This window comes from Sturnira hondurensis, unplaced genomic scaffold, assembly GCF_014824575.4.
Source record: "Sturnira hondurensis isolate 20B ecotype Veracruz unplaced genomic scaffold, ASM1482457v3 Scaffold0022566, whole genome shotgun sequence".
Taxonomy (NCBI): Eukaryota; Metazoa; Chordata; class Mammalia; order Chiroptera; family Phyllostomidae; genus Sturnira; species Sturnira hondurensis.
The window spans coordinates 1504822-1520399 of record NW_028095197.1 but is presented as its reverse complement, the minus strand read 5'-3'; the positions used below and the strand labels follow the sequence as shown (position 1 = coordinate 1520399).

Here is a 15578-nt window from a genome sequence, read left to right as displayed (position 1 = left end):
GGGGTGTGATTCACACTAAGCCCACTCAAGAATATTGAGGATCTCTGCAACCCCCAATGTTGCAAGGAAGGAGTGGAGAAGGCTGCTCCTGGCTGACCCTCAGGTGACAGGGCCTGGTCTGCTACTGACATCAGCCCAGACAGGCCTTGCAAATGGGTGAGGGAACTTAATATTAGCAAAGAACAGAGGATTAATGGGAACTGTACGTCCCTATTCTTTACCTGTACCTGATGCATACCCCAATATCCCTGGAAAAAGAACCGAGGCCACTTTCCTCATTGTAAAGGAAAACTCTCAGTAGGACAAAGGGTACGCTTTGCATGGTGCTGAGTATTGCAATAAATCTTGCAAATTACAGCAGCTTCTCCAACTAACACTGATCATCTTAAGTCTCCTCACCTACAAGAATTATGATTTCAATAATTACAAAGATGTTGAATTTTCCAAGGAAAGTGCCCTTCAAGGAAGAGAACACCCTAATAAAACCGACATTAATTTCTACTCTGCTTGTCAGTTACGTTCTTCATAAGTTTAAAAACTCAGTGTTCTTGTCTAAGTCTCCTGTAATTTTTAGAGAATGAATCAGCTTCCTTCCATCCTGACTCAGCCTGAGTATCTTGAGCACCCTGAGCTGCTGGTTTTGCAAAGTCGCAAACAGTGGTGGGCATATAAAGGTCTGCTCCCTGGCCACAGGATTACTGTAGAATTTATTGTACAAACCAGGACTCTTGAGAGGGAAGGCGTGTTTTTAATGATTATGTCACAGCAACAGGTATCAATTAGGACTGTTCCAGATACACTGCCATAAGGCTTTGACCAATGAGCTGGATGCCCTCTTTCAACAATTCCTCCAGCTTGGTCCATCTTCTAAAGTACTGACCAGGTGAAACAGGGCAGAATTACTGCCCTATAGTCATAGCTCTCCCACTTGCCATGGAGAACCAGATTAAAGTTGACCAACATTAATTATATCATGTGTTTTAAATAAGATGCTTAGTATTGAATATTTAATGCTACACACTTGATTTGTTTACTACTTATAATGCTGTCTTGTTTAATGTGAGGCAGGTAGAGAGAAAGTTCTCAGTGTTGCTTTTACCTCCATGGTCCTGAATTTGACAGTTTTGAACACATACAGAACTCTGATGATCAGCTTAGCTGTCAGCAACCAATTCACACTAAGTATACCCAAGACAGGGTGGTACAATAGCCACGCTGGTCATTTATCATGAGAAGTGTCAGTCAGCTTGGCATCTGTTTGAGACTGGATGCTCCACCCCTGCCCTTCCCAGAACGTAAGCTGTATTGTGAGCCCTATACTGCCAATGAGTACAAAGGGTCACAGCTGGGAAGCTGCCTCTAGGGCAGTCTGCCCCAACAGACCTGTCTCGGAAGGGCTGGTGATGCATGATACACATCTTATTCCCAGTTTTGCAAATTTCTCATGGAAGAGACTGGAAGGAGATCCTCACACTTCCTCTTCATCTCCTTCATAGAATTAGACTACAAAATTCCCAGCCCTCACATTCTTAGGTGTGACAGTATTCCTGCGTTCTGACCCTTGGAATTGAATGGTAAGCGGTCTGTATCACCTCCGAGCCCTGAACTAGGTTTTGCACTAGATGTCAACACCTGTAGTGACCTTGAAGCCACCAGTTTAGGGTGTTGGAGCTACCAGAAGCTTGGATCCTTGAGTGACTGTGGAGCAGAGCACCCTCTACCTCATCCTAAATAGGGTACTGTTACTTGAGCAACAAAGTCTTAACTGAGCAATTCCCAAGCCCTTGTTGTCACCACTTCTTCTCCCACTACTGCAGTTGCTGGTCCCCCCGGAAGGAGGGTGCAGCTGAAATCAGGTAGTAGCAACAGCTCAGAACCAGAGTTTCCCAGGAGATTCTACTGACAAACCACAGTGCAGAGAGGAGGATACGGCCTGCTGTGCTTGAGAGTGCCAGACCTTGATAAGGACCTACTTTGGGTGCTAATATATCTTGTCATTCTTGCTTTCAGGGGCTCAGTTGGAATCTCGCATAGTTAGAGCCAAAGACAGTCCACCCTGATGGGCAAAAGCTCCCCTAGTTGAGAATTACTGGATTCAGGAGTGCTTTCAAAGGTGTGTGACCTACAAATTCTGCAGAGCCTGTTCTAAGAGTGGTTTGATGCTCTGCTCTGACCATCTTGAAATTCTTAAAAATTCTATCTTTGAACTTGTGTTTTACAAGTGAAATCCACTGAAACAATGACACGTGCTGGAGGTCAGTCAGGCAACAACAGTGAGCACCATGCAGGCTGAGCAGCGGCCTGAAGCAGTGGGCCCGGATCCAAGTTGCTGGTATCTCAACTGGTGGTTTCAAGGTTACTTGTTCCCTGAGGGGACTGTCTGCACCAGAACTTGAATCCAGATTAATGGAGGCAGCTGCAGCAGAAGCTGGCTCTGGGCGAAAGGAGGTGTCCATGCAGGGGCAGCACTGGAAGCTGTGGGGGCAGGCCAGCTTGCCTACCAGTCCCTGGAGCCCACCCCTGGAGCATCTGCACAGATGTGAACTCTGGCCTGAGATCTGCCAGATCTGCCACCACTCAGGCAGTAACATCGTCGGTCACTTACTACAACATAAAAGTGTGCACATGGACAGTACAATAAGCCATCAAAAGTTATTGAAATTCCTCAAAGAATTCAGAATGTCTGGTTTTAAAAACTACTGCAACATTGCAAAACAAATATCCACAGGCTTGGAAATAGAAATTAAATTTAAGGATCCTTGCATTTCACAGAAAAAAAAAACCTCACTATTTTTGTATAAAAACTTGCATGGACCAATTATTAACAAATAGACAAATGTAAGATTACTTTTTCTTGTGACTTAAGACATGGTATAGTTGTCTCTTGGTATCCATGGGGGATTGGTTCCAGGATCTCCAAAACCTGTGGATGCTCAAGTTCCTTTAATAAAGTGGCATAGTATTTACATGTAACCTATGTATATTCTCCCATATACTTTAACCTCTAGATTACTTATAATACCCAATAGAATGTAAATATTTTTAAATAGTTGTTACTGCTTGTTTACAGAATAATAACAAAAATATCTGTGCATGGTCAGTACAGGTGCAACCATCACAGGCCTAACTACATAGTACATATCAGCAACTTTACATTTTTTAAAATTATTTTTGATCCATGGTTGGTTAAATCTGCAGATGCAAAACCCATGGATATGGAGGGCTGACTGTATTAGAATTCATATACAGGCATTCTAAATTATATACAAATAATCACGAAACAACCTTCAACTTCTTGTACAACCAATGCAAGCTACAGGAAATGTCAGAGGAAACATTAAAATGCCACTATATACATTTGTTAACATTTAAAATAAACTCAGCTACAAAAACTTATTTGCAAAAAGTTAAGTGATTTTAGAAAAACTATTCTGCAAGAATCATGAGCTCTAGAGGTACTAAAATTTATAATTCAAAATAATTTATCAGAAATTTATCCTGATGTTATTACAGCCTATAAAACTCTTAGCATCAGCAGAAATATCCTTCTCAAAATTAAAAATTATCAAAAATTATTTGTGATCTTGCATTTGTCAAGAGCAATTGATGTTACTTTCAAATACATCAGTCGAAAGCAACACGGCTGAAATACAAAGATTTTGATGGCCCAATAAATGCATTTGCAGAAACGTGAACCATAAAAAATTTCATGATCAATCAAGATATGACTGTCCTCATATAATAAAGTATCATTGTTTATTGTATGATACAAAATTATGGCACCAAATATTGGCTTTTTGCAATATGTAACATTACGTGTTATAACATAAATGTTGTTACTCCTGTATAACTATTACCCTTTTATGTTTTGTAAGTAATAAAATACTTTAAAAGGAAAAATCTTTATTTTCAGTACCGCTAACTGCATGTTCCCCCTACATATTGGACAAGGAGCTCCACATTTTCATTTCTCACTAGGAGCTGCAAATTATGTCACTGACCCCAAATGGGTTGAAAGAATGGAGGGAGGGAGTATGAGAAGTGAATCCCTTGATGCTCAGAACTGAAGATTGAAGTGTGAAAGCCAAATACATATGACTAATTCTTCTTTGATGAATTTGAAAGCATCTGAATAATGATGAAGAGGTTGTCTTATAGAGAAGATTTACTCTTTCTCTATAAAGAAGCGAGGGAACTATTTTTTTGAAAATATTTTTATTTTCTCAAACTTTGGGGATTAGATTGGGGTAAATAAGGTACCTATAAATGAAAGAGAATGAATAAAAAATAAAATTCTGCATCTAGGATTTGGTAAAGCCTTTTTGGTATAATTCTGCAGAACTAAGAAAACGAATGATCCTAGCGCTGGTGCAACAGATCTTTTTTGCAGGTCAGGGTATCACCAATTCTTTGCTTCAATAAAATTGAAAGAACAGCTAGTTAAATTATTAGGTGATAGAGTCTTAAAATTATATCGATGAAGAAGAACTTCTAGTGTGCCAGAGACCTCTGAAAATCTTTTCCTCCATAAAAGCACTGAGAACACTGTCAAAAATGGTAAAAACCAACTTTTCCACAACTGAAAATTAACCAAAGTCTTGCAAGTAACTGAGAAACCTTATTCCAGGAAAACCCGTGAATCTTGGTAATGTCAGCTTGCGGCATTTTAACTTGCCCTATTTCTACCTCCCTCTCACCATCCCTGTAGTACCCTTGAAAACCAACAACCTCACACCTCTGGTGGCTGTGAAGAAAAGAAGGCCTGTAGTCACTGGTGGTGGTGGTGGCGGCGGGGTGGGGAGCAGAATGAGACTGGAGTTCCCTGAAGGTCCCATTAGCAGAGAACTGTCACTACTGCATCTGTCTGGCAGCTTCCTGAAAGGCTCCTTTCTCAGACTTCTCTTTATTAAGAAATGCTATAAACAATTAAAGGTCCACTAATTTAATCACCTGGAGGAAATGAACCAATATCCTGAAAACACAGTCTGCCAAATGCACACAGGAGGAAACAATTTGAATCTATTAAAAATTGCATCAGTAATTATTAACCCTCCAAAATAAAACACCAGGCCAGATGGATTCACTGTCGAATTCTATCAAATATTTAAGGTAGAGTCGAACTCTACCAATTCTCTATAATCTTTAAAAGCAGAGGGAATACTTACTAAGTCATTTTATGAGGTCAGTATCACCCTAATACCCAAACCAGACAAAGACATTATAAGAAAAGATATCTACAAATCGATATCTCTCATGAACATAGAGGTAAAATTCCTCAGTAGAATATTAGCAAATTGACTCCAACAATGTATGAAAATAATTAAACACCATGACCAAGTGGGATTTATCCCAGGTATGCAAGGCAAGCTCAACATTTGAGAATCAATTACTGTAATTCATCATATCAACAAGCTAAAAAAGAAAAATCAAATAATCATATCAATAGATACGGAAAATATATTTGGCAAAATCCAACATCCATTCATGATAAAAACTCTCAGTAAACAAGGACTAGAGGGGAACATCCTCAACTTGATAAAGATTATATATAAAAAAGTAAAAACGACTACAACTAATATCATACTTATGGTGAGAAACTTGATGCTTTCCCACTATGATCAGGTACAAGGCAAGGATAACTTTTGAACATCATACTAGAAGTTCTAGCTTACGACTGTAAAGTTGAAAAATTGTGAGTTGAACCATCTTAGGTCAGGGGCTGTCTGTATGTATTTTATCTCACATGATGTAGTTTCAGCTCTTGAAATTTTTAAAAAAAAATTATCTTCCACGTCTCTTCTTGTTGCACAGATAGAACACATTTCATGCCCTTGACTGTTAATTAAAACAAACACCCAGCCAACGCTGGGTTTGTTTCCATTGAGTTTCTCCTCACTAGGTGTCACATTTTCCTTCTTCTTTGTACACATGGTTATTTTGTAAGAGGTAATTTTTAATCTGATGCAAGAAAGTGTGAATTTTACTTTGCTGGGTGCTGGATACTTCTGTATGCCTGTACATACTTTTGCTTTGTTCTGAGATAAATTTGCATTTCTTAGAAACAGTTTGAATCTCTTGGGTCTTGCATTTAAGGTTTGTTAGGAGAGAGTGGAGCAAGCTTCGTTTTCGAGCTAAGAACCCCCCATTTTTGACCCAAGAATCTTCTGTGTATTCTACCAAAAGCCTTGTAAAGATGAACTTCCCCGTCTTGCTGACGGGAACAGGCATTATTCCCTGCCTGAGGTGGGTGCCAGGCCCCACTCCCAATCTCCCTGGGTGCTTCTTTCCTAGTTATAAAGTGGCTTCCTCATGTCCTTAATGGTGATCATTACTCTCCTGAATACTTGAGAGAGACCCTTGTCAGACCTGTTTCCCTCTCTGCTACTCTCTCCGTTCTGGTATTCTGTTTTGTGTCATAAACAGAAAAACTGGCACTCACGAATTACTCAAATACCATGGCCAAGTTTGCGTAGGCAGGTGTTCCTCAGTATGTGGCAGAACCCGGGCCCAACACCAGGGCTGCCACCAAGGGGTGGGGATTACAACTGGTTTCACTGTCATGGTCACCTGAGTAATTGGTGGTGCAAAGTGGGAGGAGAGAGAGGCCAGTCAGTTTCCAAATAGTGAGCAGAAGAAAGCCCTCAGGGTGGGCTTTGGTGGTGGGCAGGAGGTAATAAGCCTTTTTCAAAAGATGTATGTTCACAAAAAATTGAAAATTTCATTGTGATAGGAGCTTAGTTGCAAGTAAAGGAAAACCTCAGTCTAGCAAAAAGGCAGAGATCAAAGGAAGCCCGGTCCTGCTTATAAAGAAAGGGATGTGTGAGAAGAGGATAGACCACAGAGTCTCCCTCTTGCCCTGGGAGCAGATAATGGCGCTATTCAGGGAACTCTCCACTGGAAGAACACAGCCTCTTTCTCTCAAGTAAGAATTAGCATGTCTGCAAAAGACCTTCGCCAATGTCAGAAATCTACTTTTGAGGGTGAAGCAGGGGCAGCCCATGGGGTCTCCAGCAATTTACATTGAACTTAAACTTGATCTGGGCTTACAGGCCAAACTTTTGGAAACTTAATCCACTGGCAGGACCTGTGGGCTAGAGGCCAGAGATCTGATAGCCTGTTTAGAATCCAAAAATGTTCACAGCAGAGAAGAAGACTGCCATTTAATGTTGTTGGGCCAAAGCAATGGAACATGCCAAGGGGCCTCTGGGGTGGCCAACAGCTGGTCAGAGACAGGACTGGAAGGCTCTGTATCAGAAGAATTAGATACTTGGAGCCAACAAGGAGGCAAGAAGGTGTAGAAGGGAGAGAAGCTGTGCATCCAGGGAGAAGAGGATGTCCCCTAAATAAGCACCCAGTGCGGCCATGGGGAAGGTTGTGGCGGGGGCAGATGTTGGAGGCAGAAAGCCGAGGATAAAGGCAGATGAGTGTATTTTATTGTGAGAAACTGTGAAGCAGAACACCCGGGAGACCCTCTACTCAGCCCCTTTGCCCCACAGTGAAGGATTTAGCATTATTCCAATCCTGAAAAAATAAAAATACAAAGCTACAAAACACTGGATATTCCTGTCTAGTAGGGTTATGGTTGATTTCTATTTTGTTCTTTATAACTTTTTTTTCAAGCTTACTGCCAATTCTTCAAACTGAAATAAAAAAAAAAACACTAGATGCTAATTCCAATGGAAATGAAGAAACTGGTAAAGGTAACTAATCAGATAAATATTAAACATATATATTTTTTAAATAATTTTTTTATTTAATTCTTGTTCAAGTACAGCTTTCTGTCTTATATTCCCAGCCCTGCCCCCCCCGCCCCATGCTCCCCGCCTCCCTCCCATTTCCTCCCCCCACCCTTAGTTATTGTCCATGTGTCCTTCATACTTGTTCATGTGAGTCCATACCCTTTTCCCCTATGATTCTCTTCCCTCTCCCCTCTGGACCCTGTCAGCCTGTTCCGTATTTGAGTTTCATTGGTCATATTTAACATATATTTTTGTTTATAACTTTTCCCGCTGTTATTTCAAAGGAAACTGCAAAAATGATGATTACAAATCTGGGTTGATGGCTACACGACGTTTAAGGACGCCACGTGTACTGCAACGACACCCCCGATGTGGGGGCAGGAGCACAAAGCTGGACAGGAGCAAAGTATGCCACGGAAATAACGCTGGTATTCTCATGAACCAGATTGCTATGTACCAAGATGTTCATGGTAGCCCCCTGGGCAACTACTAGAAACACCACTCAAGTGATATTTATGAAAATAAATGACAAGAAAATGAAAATGGTACACTAGAAATATCTTTAGGACAAAAGATGACAGTAACGGAGGGAAAGAGAAACAAAAGAGATATACGACATATAGAAAACGAACAGGGAAATGGATGGGCCAAGTATTCTCTTTTTTTCCCAAGTATTCTCTTTTCCATATTAAATGCATGTGGACTAAACTCCAATTGAAGGCAGACATAGGCAGAATTACCCCCTGTATTCTATTTACAGGCAACACACTTTAGATGCAAGGGCACAACTGGTTGAAAGTGAAAGGAATGATCATCAAAGCAGTAACAAAATGAGATGAAGGAGCTATACCAATATCACATAAAGTAAACTTTAAAGTAAAATTGTTAGTAGAGACTAGGAATATTTTAAAATAGTAAAAGACTCAATCTATTAAAACATAACATTTATAAACATAGATACACCTAACAGCAAAGCCCCAAAATACATGAAACAAAACTGGAAAATTTGAAGAATAGACAGTTCAAAAATAATAACTGGAGACTTCAATACCCCCACTCTTAATAATGGATAAACCAAGTAACTGGAGATCAACAAGAAAACAAATCTGTGGACAATACAATAAATTAGACTATCTGACATTTACAGAAGACTACATCCAACAATAGCAACATACATTTTTCTCTCAAGTACACATGGATCATGCTCCACAATAGATCATAGATCATATTTTAGGCCATAAAACAAGTCTCAATAAATTTAAAATTAAAGCCATACAAAATACATTCTCCAATCATAGTAAGAACTCAGTAACTAAAGAGATTGTGAGAAATTCATAAATACGTGGAAACTAACACACTTTTCAACCAGTGTATCAAAGAAAAAAAATACAAGGAAAATTAGAAAATACATCAAATAAATGAAAACAAAGTCATACAAAAACATATACAATGCAATAAAAGCAGATGCTTAGAGAGAAATTTATAGTTGTTAAGTGCCTGCATTAAAAAAGATCTCAGATCAATAACCTAACCTTTCACCTTTAGAAATTAGAAAAAAAATAGAGCAAATTAAAGCCAAAGTAGGCAGAATTGGGAAAATAAATATTAAAACAGAAATAAATGAAATAGAGAAAAATCTATGAAACCAAAACTTAGTTCTTTGAAAAGATAAACAAAACTGACAAATTTTTTACCTAGGCTGTAAATAAAAAAGAGGAACTAAAATTACTAAAATCAGGAATGAAATACACTACTTCTGACCTCATAATATTCCACTATAAAGGAATACTATGAACAACTGTGTGCCCCTAGATTAGATAACCTAGAAGGAGTGGATATGTTTCTAGAAAGATAGAAACTACCAAACTGGATTAAGAAATGGAATATCTAAATAGGCCCATAACAAAGAGATTGAATCAGTAATCAAAAACTTCCCTTGAAGGAAAACCCAGGCCCAGATGGCTTCACTAGTCAATTCTATTTATGTGAGGAAGGAACACTTTCCAACTCGTAACCCTGATACTAAAACAGGCCAATTTTGCTTATGCATATAAAAACAAAAATCCTTAATAAAATACAAGCAAACAAATTCCAGCAACATATAAAAAGGATAATACACTATGACCAAGTGGGATTTATCCCAGGAATGCAATGTCGATCCAATATATGAAAATCCAACATCTTTTCATGATACAAATAGTTAGTAAAGTAAGAAAAGAAAAACTTTTTCAGCCTTGTCAAGAGCATCTAAGAAAAACCCACAGTTAACATCATACTTAATGGGCAAAACTGAGAACTTTCTCCCAAAGATCAGAAATAAAAATGTCTTCTCTTACCCCTTCTACACCACATTGTACAAGGTTCTAGCCTTTTCCCCATACTCGTTTTTTTTTTTAAATTTTATGTATCCTTTCCTAATATACAAGGTGCTTTTCTTAGTTATTTCTTATCTATTTACTGTTTCCTCCCACCAGCACTGAAGCTCTGGGACAGCGAGAATATTTTTGTCTACTTTGTTCACTGCTCTGTTTGGCACTAGTGGGCACACAGTAGGTACTTATTAGCATCTATTGGTTCATTCAGAATGAATGCATGCCTACAAGAGTAAATGAATTTAGAGGATCTGTTTCGAGAATGAAAGCATATCCAGGTTCAAACAACTGACACACAAATGACTTTGGAAACTTTTTCTTTGAAGGTGGGGTACTGCATGCTATAAAAAAGTTAGTCAAGCCTAAGAGCTGTCAGGTATTTTCTGACACCTGCTAGTTACACCTGCCAGTGAATCACACACGAAGCAGTGGGCCCCAGATCCTTTTCTTTCAGCATTTGAGTGTGTGAGCCTTTCCCAGCTCCTAATGTCTGATCCTCACTTTCCTTGGGACTTCTTATTCAGTTTCACACAGTGATGCTGCCAGGTTACGCTCTCAGACATACATGCTTTGAGTTTGGCTAACTCTGGGCCAGACCCGCAGACTAAAAGGTATTCTGGACCTGGCCAATAACAGGAGGAGGGGCCCTATCAGCTGGCCTCGCAGCCTCCTGAACTGCAGAAAGCATCTTTGTTTTGTGTGTAAACGGGCCTTCCGTGAGCCCTGGAGGGAAAACATGATAGCAAGCAGTTAACACAGCATAGCAAGCTGTGCAAGCTCGATGCACAGACTTTACGTTACGGTTTATTTCGATTCATTCATTCTAGGGATTCAGCCTTTTTTTGACTGTGCACTAAAACATAAGAAATTTTTTGGGTTTCCAAAAGGTTATAACACTTTCTGGAAATTTAGTCTTAGCACAAAGAAATCCCACTGTACTCTGCCTTGATTTTCTTTAAGATTTTATTTATTTATTTATCTTTAGAGGGGAAAGGAGAGAGGGAGAGAAACATCAATGTATGGTTGCCTTTGGTGTGTCCCCTGCTGGGAGTTGGCCTGCAGGGAACCCGCCTGCAACCCAGGCATGTGCCCTGACTGGGAACCGAACCAAGATCCTCTGGTTCGCAGGCCTGTGCTCAATCCACTGAGCTACACCAGCCAGGGCTGATTTTCTATTTTGTGCATAAAACAGCTCTTGCTCTGTGTCTGTGTGGAGCATGGGAAAAGATAGGAAACTCAGAAAAAGTTTAAACGACCATCTGTGTCACCTTCGAAATTGCTTTCTTTTCTGGTACCGTAAAGTATTTGCTTTCTTAATTCACTAAACACTTTCTCCCATCTGGTCCTCTCTATGCTAATGATTTAAGTAGCACCTGTAATCCAAACTGGTATAATCCAGAATCCAGCCCCAATTTCACACCTGTTTTTGGTCTACCTAAATATCCCAGTGATTCTTCAGGTTCATTCTATTTAAAGCTAACTCTCTTTCCACCAAAACAAAATAGTGAAACAAAATTGAAAAGTTTCTCCTCCTGTTGCCAAGCCTGGCTGATGGCATTGCCTTCTCCAACTCAACAAAATCAAGGAATTCAAAGTCAGACTTGACTGACTGCTATGCAAATTCTGTCAGTCACCAAGTCACTGCTTTGATGCAAGTCTAATAAGGCTTCCAATTTTTCATGACCATGTACCTTTTGAAAAAGGCTTACCCCCTGCCCACCACCAATGCTGACACTGGCGGCTTTCTTCTGCTATTGAGAAGCCTACCGGCCTCTCCTCCCATTTTTCACCACTGATCACTCAGGTGACCGTAAAAATGAAACCGGCTGTTTTCCCCATCCCCTGCTGGCTGCCCTGGTGCTGGGCCCAGGTTCTATCACATCCAAAGGAAGATACAGCTCCAAATGCCTACACAAGGTTGGCCATGGTGTTTGAGTAATTAGTGTGTTTCTTTCTCTCTAAAGTGGGGATATCTATCTCAGAAAGTGGTTGCAAGGATTAAATACAGGCAAAACTCAAGATATTGCAGGTTTGTGCCAGATTATCGCAATAACGCAAATTATCTTTTGGCTGGTGAAGCATCTGGCCTTCCATTTTTAAAAACTGCAACATCTGTGAAGTGCAATAAAATGAGGGCTGCCTGTTAACTAAAGAATGTCAAGCACCTGAAACATAACTGTTGACGTGACCTTCTGAAAACTGAATTCTTTATCCTGGGCCTGCTTTCATCTCAAATGACTGCCCTCATCCCTTTCCTGAAGAAGGCAGCCCCAATCTATGTTGCCAGCACCGTGCTGGAAAACAGAAGTGTCCAACAGCCCTGAACCTTCCTACCTCACACAGACTTTGTGGGCGGTCACTGCTACTCCAGCTTAGTGTTTCCCGAGGCACGTCCTGCAGAATAGCTGCTGTGCACATCACTCTTAGGAAAAAGGTGCCACGGGAAGTGTGAGAAATGCTGCATGTAGTTACCTTGGCTTAAGGAGTCACAATACACGCTAATTTAGGAAATCTTCTGCAAAAAGCCCTGACAGAGAGAAATACATGTAATCAAATATTCTATAGTTATTGGTCTGTGAGCCCTTTTCTTGTGTAAAACTATCACCCCAAAGGACAATTTGTGTAGTCCGTTCACTTGGTTTTAGTCATCTCAGTCCCTTCACCCTGTTTTAACAATGATTCATGCCGTATAACTTGGAAGTACATTTATAAGTTTGAAGAAGTTCATTCTAGGCTAATATAAGACAAGCTATCCTGACTTATTACATGTTATGCAGTAATAATGCAGAAGTTAGACCTATAAACAGGTTACCATTCAAAGGCATGGTAAATGCATAGGATACTAGAGACCATATTGAGTCCCTATTGGACTGAGCCTCCCCCTACTTGTCATGGAGGCCGTGGTAATATTACAGGTCCCGGTTTCACTATCAGGGAGAAGTATGCTAGGGTGATTCCCATTAGTCCATATGCTAGTGGAGATTCCCACTCCCCGTTTTGACCACTATGCTGCCTCCCCCAAGTGAGCAGATGAGGCACCTGGTTTCCCAGGCCTACAGTTCAAGTCCAGCCAGGACTGGGGCTGTTTGAATCAATCCTGAGGTCTCATCTGATTGCCCAGTACAGGATAAGGCTCAGAGGCCTGAGAAATCTGTTGTCTAGTGCACATGCATTCATTATGCATGTGCACTAGACAACAGAACAATGTTCTCAACAAGAACATTTCTGCTTTACCAGCCAGGATCCTTTGATCCCTAAGCTTAAACCAAGAATTGGAGCTAAGAGCTTCTCACGTTTAAAGCCCCATTCCTCCTACGGAGACATCTCTCAGCGTCCAAGCCCGCTTTCTAAATGAATTCATTCTGGGGAGATTGCAGCCAGAATTAACTGGAAAAAACACCAAGGACCACTGTTTTCCTCATTGAACAGGAGCGAAGAACGAGGCTGCCCCCAAGTGGGAAAACTGACAAGGCGTAGTTTATACTTCAGTTCAAGGAAGCAGGAGGGGATCTCCATTTCCAAGGACTCTCTCCTGCCCGCTTTCCGCTCTCGCTCTTCCACACCTCTTGAGCCGCTGTGGGGCATACTGGAGTGCGGTATTACCATCTCGAGGTGGTGGGGGTGGGATGGTGTTGAGTAAAAAGATTAGGCGAAGCCAGTGTCTCCCAACCTCCAGACCCTATAAAACATCTGGTTAAATCCAGATCCCGGATCCTCGCCGCGGAGATTTTGATTTAGCAGGCCAGGAGTGGGAACGGGGAACTGAGTTTCTCACCAGTGACATTTTGGGTTCTGTAAAGCTGATTCTGCTCACCTGGCCGACTTGGAGATTCTGGGCTGGGAAGCAACTGTCTTTTTCCGTTTACCGGGTCTCGGGCAGGCGTAAAGCTCCTGCTTGCAGGTCACGGGAACCAGAAGTCACGTCGTCGCTCCTGAGGAGCGACCCCCCATCTGCCACTCAGGCGGCTGCCTTCAGCCCCTACGCCAACAGTCCCGCGTGCTCGGGATCCGCCCCCATCACCACGCGGTTGCCATGGCGACCGGGCCGCGCTGCTTTCGGCTTCTTTTCCGGCCTGTGTCACTGTGTCAGGTTCCACTTGTCTGCCCCAGCGCTGCAGCCTGACCAAAGAAGGGGGATTCTGGTCCAGGACAATCAAGCTAAGAAGTAACTTTATTAATTATTGATTTAAGTATTTCTTGTGCTCATTTCTTATTAAAAAGAAACTTTAAGCATTTTTTTTTGTTTCTGTTTTGAAGGGTGGAAGGGGATACATGTAAGTGTCTTTCTAGTGCTTTTATGTAACATTTTACCTTCAGATTCAAGTGGTTGGGGCAGATTGACCCCTGGCTGAAAGAATCTATGATTTCTGCTTGCTTTAGCAATTTATTTTTGCATGGTCTTCCGGGTGTGGGAAGACACTCAGGTATGTGGATTATGCATTCCTGCCAGTAACTGGCCACATGGAGCTGATTCCCAGACCATGGACTTCCTGGGCCTTTCCTCTCCAGCTCTTCCTTTCTTTTGAAGGGCTGTGGCCTCAGCTGAACCAGAGGGAGGAGGTCAGGCTGTCAGGAGGCTCAGGTGAGGATGCAGAACCATCTGGGCTGAGCTTGGGGCTCGGAAGCCCTTAATTATTCTAGTCAAGGAACCCAGCTCATTCTAATCATCTTCCCTTGGGAGAGGACCACACCTTCTGAAGGTGCTGGTTTTCCTGGTTGTCAACACTCGGGGCTGGGCAAATCCTCTAAAGGTGCTCTAGATAGCTTGGTCCAGAACATGTTTTTGCTCCTTAGGTCCTAGGAGGGTTGGGGGTGGGGCTGGGCTGCCTATTTGCTTTTATTTTTGAGCGTGGGTGACCTCTGAGTCAGGATGCTTCCCTGGGACAGTTTGGCTGCTCAAGATGGCCAGAAGCTGAATGGAAGCCTGTTGGTGACTGGAGTGGGCACAGAGAAGTAGGAAGCGTTAGGGAGAGGTGTTGCTTTTACTTTTCACAGCAACCCTGTGGGGAACTACTGTTATCTCCAGTGTACAGAAGAGAAAAGGGAGGCACGGAGAACTTCAGAGACTTGTCCAGCGGTGGATGGAGTCCAGCACTAAACCCACACAGGGTCTGGCCTCCAAGCTCACATTGGGAACTTGAAATTTAGCTTCATTTTCCTAATGGGACCTTTGTTCAAGCTTCACCCCACCATTACTTTCAGCGAATTCATCCACTCATTTACCAGTCGGCTGTTTCATTTCTGCACGTCCCCCACCCCCATAGGTTCATGGGGACAGAGACAACCACATCTATTTTTGTGAAGTTTTTTATCTGGTACACAGGAGGGCCCTAGGAAAGTTTGACAAATGAGTAAGAACAAAGAGAGTGCTTCAGAATTTTTGCATTAGTCCTATAAATTAGGAGGAGAAGAAACAACAGATTTATAATGACCTCCTCTGGGCCTGTCCCCTATGATGTTTTATCTC

General features: G+C 41.6%; 1 long non-coding RNA gene across 2 annotated transcripts in view; it reads right to left on the bottom strand.

The window, feature by feature from the left end:
* Window positions 1-14093, bottom strand: part of LOC118979653 (uncharacterized) — a 51716-nt gene extending 37623 nt beyond the window's left edge. For both annotated transcript variants that reach the window (XR_005064962.1, XR_005064961.1), the window contains exon 1: window positions 13926-14093. This is a non-coding gene — a long non-coding RNA (uncharacterized LOC118979653). The remainder of the gene's footprint in view (window positions 1-13925) is intronic.
* Window positions 14094-15578: the final 1485 nt, after the last annotated feature.